Source organism: Amblyomma mixtum, chromosome 7, assembly GCF_055824585.1.
Source record: "Amblyomma mixtum isolate Tamu chromosome 7, ASM5582458v1, whole genome shotgun sequence".
Classification (NCBI taxonomy): Eukaryota; Metazoa; Arthropoda; class Arachnida; order Ixodida; family Ixodidae; genus Amblyomma; species Amblyomma mixtum.
Window position 1 is genome coordinate 125,867,908 of NC_143018.1, and position 4,753 is coordinate 125,872,660.

Genomic DNA, 4,753 nt, shown 5'->3' on the forward strand with positions numbered 1-4,753 from the left:
AACGTCCCGAAGTGACTAAGGCTATGAGAGACGCCGTAGTGGAGGGCTCCGGAAATTTCGACCACCTGGGGTTCTTTAACGTGCACTGACATCGCAACCTGATTTGGGCCCCCGGTCACCAGGGCCTCCAGGGAAACGAACAGGCCGATCAGGCCGCCCGCGCACTCTCTCCCCGGGCTATCTCCCTGTCCTTGGGCGCCTACTCCCAATCAGACAATCTGGCCCTTACATTCAAACACATCACCGATTACTACAAGGAGGAGCACCGGCGCTACCCGGCCCCTTGTAAGGGACTGGATCGCGCTGACGAGCGCCTCCTCATCAAAATTCTTACTAACACTGTACTGTGCCCGGCGGTACTTAAACATTTCAACGCATCCTTTGATGGCACGTGCCAGTTCTGTGGGGAGGTGGCTGACACCTTCCACATGGTTTGGGCGTGTCAATCAAACCCATCCATCCCCCCCAACCCAAACCCCACCAGAGAGGACTGGGAGGCGGCGCTGCTCGGCTGTCAGGACCTAAAGGCCCAAAAGACCTTGGTTCACCGGACGCGGGCGGCGTTGCTTGCCAATGGGGCCCCGGAATAGGGGCTCCACCTAGTATTGTTAGGGGAAAGGGCCAATAGGGCCTACCCCAAACACCTCTCTGTAAATATTTATTGTATTATAAATGTTTTTCACCACCACCACCACGGGCCTCGAATTTCTCCTCCAAATAAATTCAACCGCCGCGGCCGGGATCGCACCACTACTGTATCGCGGGTTTAAGCCAATCAAAATAAACGAATTGGCCTGTAGGCAATTATAATTTTACTACCCGAAGGTGGAAAGAAATCAATAAGAGAATGCTACTCTAGACTCGCCGCGGTGGCTCAGTGGTAAGGCGCTCGTCTACCGAGTTGGAATCTCCGGGTTCGAACCCTACCGCGGCGGCCGTGTTTCGATGGAGGCAAAACGCAAGAGGACCCCGTGTGCTGTGTGATGTCAGTGCACGTTAAATGTCCCCAGGTGGTCGAAGTTATTCCGGAGTCCTCCACTACGGCACCTTTTTCTCTCTTCCTTCTTTCACTCCAACCTTCCTCCCTTCCCTTACGGCGCGGTTCGGATGTCCGGCGATATATGTAAGGCAGATTCTGCGCCATTTCCTTTCCTCTAAAACCAATTTACCAATACTACTATAGCGACCCACAGCCGGGGGAGTGGGCCCAGGGAGGCTCCCCTGATCTCCCCTGGGATGGTGGTGAAAAACATTTATAATGCAATAGTTATTCCCCTGTTTAAAGCTGGCAGCACCCAAATCTTGTCCAACTATCGCCCCATTTCGTTAAGTTCACTCTCATGCAAATTACTAGAACATATCATTCATAAGCACATTACCGAATTTCTTGAAGCTAACAATATCTTGTGCAAATTTCAGCATGGGCTTCGGCGCGGGCTCAGTACCATTTCACAACTTGTAGAATTCACGCACGACATTGCTAGTTCCCTCGACACGGGCTCACAAATCGACGCTTTATTTATTTATTGACCTTTCAAAGCTTTCGACACCGTTCTCCACAGCAAATTTCTTTGTAAACTTAATGCAATACTCAAAAACCCATTACTGGTAGACTGGATATCGAGCTTTCTTTCTAATCGCACACAGTATGTTTCTTTCAACTCCTGTTCATCTGAAACTGTTAATGTATCATCCGGTGTACCACAAGGATCCGTGCTCGGGCCACTGTTGTTCTTATTATACATTAATGATTTGCCAGAAAGTATTATTTCTAAAATTCGGTTGTATGCAGACGATTGTGTGATATACAGTTCAATTAACACCCCTGAGGATCACGCGCAACTAAATCAGTCATTCGTGTCATTCTGCTCATGGTGTGAAACATGGCAAATGCAAATAAACTTTCGTAAATCTGTGTAGATGTCATTCTGTAATCGCACAATACCATCTTCTTACACATACTCATTCAAAGATGACTCTCTGAATCAAGTGTCCGAGTACAAATATTTAGGTCTTCTTTTTTCTTCTAACTTGTCCTGGTCAAAGCATATTAACACAATATCCAATAATGCCATGCGGAGGCTCGGTTATCTAAAACGTACACTTAGTGTTGCCCCCCAAGAAACTAAACTGGTAACATACAAAGCTTTAATTCGTCCACTTTTGGAGTATGGCTCAATAATCTGGAATCCTCATAAACAGTCCGATATCAGTAAGTTGAAATCCGTCCAAAGGAAAGCAGTACGGTTTATTTGCCGACGGTATGACAGAAAGTTTTCACCTTCATCCACTCTTCCTGCCATAGGCCTTTCCCTCCTTTGTACCCGCCGCGACAATGAGTGTTTAAAATATTTTCATGGTATTGTTAATTCATGCCGCTTTGCTTCACTGTCTGAGTATTTGCATTTTTCAGCATCTTCATCTACAAGCAGCTACCACCCATTGAATGTAACACCCATTCACGCGCGCACTGATATGTTCAAATTTAGTTTTTTTCCTCGTGTTATCGAACGCTGGAATTCTTTACCCGGTGATATACGCTCCCTCGAACCAAACCTATTTTCAATGCTGTTGCAAATCTGTGATTAGTCTGTTGCATTTCTGTTCTTGTATTTTAATGGTGTTCACTTGTGAATATGTTGTCCCTATCTCCCTTTTTTTCTCTTCCTCCCACTCCTGCAATAGCCTCATCGGGGCTGCAGTATATGTAAATAAATAATAAATAAATAAAATAAATTTTTGCACAGAGGTGTTCGGGGTAGGCCCTATTGGCCCTTACCGCTAACAATACTAGGTGGAGCCCCTATTCCGGGGCCCCATTGGCAAGCAACGCCGCCCGCGTCCGGTGAACCAAGGCCTTTTGGGTCTTTAGGTCCTGGCAGCCGAGCAGGGCCGCCTCCCAGTCCTCTCTGGTGGGGTTGAGGTTTGGGGGGATAGATGGGTTTGACTGACACGCCCAAACCATGTGGAAGGTGTCAGCCACCTCCCCACAGAACTGGCACGTGTCATCAAAGGATGTGTTGAAATGTTTAAGTACCGCCCGGCACAGTACAGTGTTAGTAAGAATTTTGATGAGGAGGCGCTCGTCAGCGCGATCCAGTCCCTTACAAGGGGCCGGGTAGCGCCGGTGCTCCTCCTTGCAGTAATCGGTGATGTGTTTAAATGTAAGGGCCAGATTGTGTGATTGGGAGTAGGGCTTCCAAGGACAGGGAGATAGCCCGGGGAGTGAGTGCGCGGGCGGCCTGATCGGCCTGGTCGTTTCCTTGGAGTCCCTGGTGACCGGGGGCCCAAATCAGGTTACGTGGAGTTGGATCTTCGCATCGACAGCTATATTCTAGTATGCGCCAGGCAAGCGGGAGGGCCCAGCCCAACTCGTAGTTCCGACAGGCCCCTCGAGAGTCTGTGATGATGTGTTTCGACTTGGGAGTAGTGAGAGCCAGAGAAATGGCAATCTCCTCTGCGTGTGTTGCGCTGCAGGCTTTGAAAGTGAGCCCGTTAACTGTGTTTGTGTTGTGTACGACTGCGGCCGTGTACAACCCCCCGTGGCGTGGGCCGGCAACGTCCACGTAATACACATGTTGTTGGGTACCATAGTATCGCGCCAACGCTTCCGCGCGCGTCTTGCGACGACCGCTATGGTCTTCTCTGGACATGTTGCGGGGAAGGGGTCGGACCCGGAGGGCGCGTCTCCAGGGTTCTGGCACTCTCTCCCTATCCTCAATATGGTAGTCATGTCTGATGTGTAGCCGGTCCAAGAGGCGGCGACTGGACGTGGACTGTGCAAGACGCGTGTATTGGTTGACTAAGTGAGCTTCTCGAAGCTCCCTGAATGTGTTTACCACGCCCAAGGCCAGAAGTCGCTGGTTGGACGTGGTGACCGGGAGGTCGAGAGCCCGCTTGATGACTTTCCAATGGATGACCTCCAGTTGGCCATCATCATGTTTGCGCAGGTGCAAGTAGGGGGTTGAGTAGAGGATTCTACTCGCTACGAAGCCATGGGCAAGCCGCAGTGCATCCTTGCTTCGTAATCCGCCCCGCTTGTTGGAGACCCGGCGGACCATGCGGCCCACCTGGTCTCCCACCGTGCGACGTTTGGTTAGGGTAGTGTCGACCCTGGGTTGATGGTGTATGAAGAGACCAAGGACGCGGATCTCCTTGGACTCCCGTATCGGTCCCGAGGAGAGACTGATGCAAAGCGGAGTTGTGTCCCGAGGGGAGGGACGTATGTGCAAAAATTCTGATTTAGATGAGGCGCACTGGAGTCCGCAGTAGGCCGCGTAGTCGTCGACTAGGGTAGCCGCTGCTTGCAGGCAGGATTCCATGTGGCTCAGGTTACCTTGCGTGGCCCAGATTGTAATGTCATCCGCAAAAGAGCGTGATGTATCCCGGGCAAAGAAGACAATTTGGAGGGAAGATGAAGCATTGCCAAATTGAAGAGGAGGGGAGACAGGACCGCGCCTTGAGGTGTTCCCCTCGAGCCGATGGTGTATGGCCCGTGTTCCGCATCTTGTATGCGTATGTAGGCTTGGCGGTCTGTAAGAAATTGTTTTATGTATTTGAATGTTTTGTGGCCACAGTTGGTGTTACTGAGGTGGTCCAGGATTACTTCGTGTTTGACGTTGTCGAATGCGCCTTTAAGATCCAAGGCCAGGAGCATCTTGTCGTTGTGGGGACATTCGACATGATCTAAGATGTCGTGGTGAAGCTGCAGAAGTATATCCTGTGCTGACTTGTCAGGACGAAAACCGAGCAT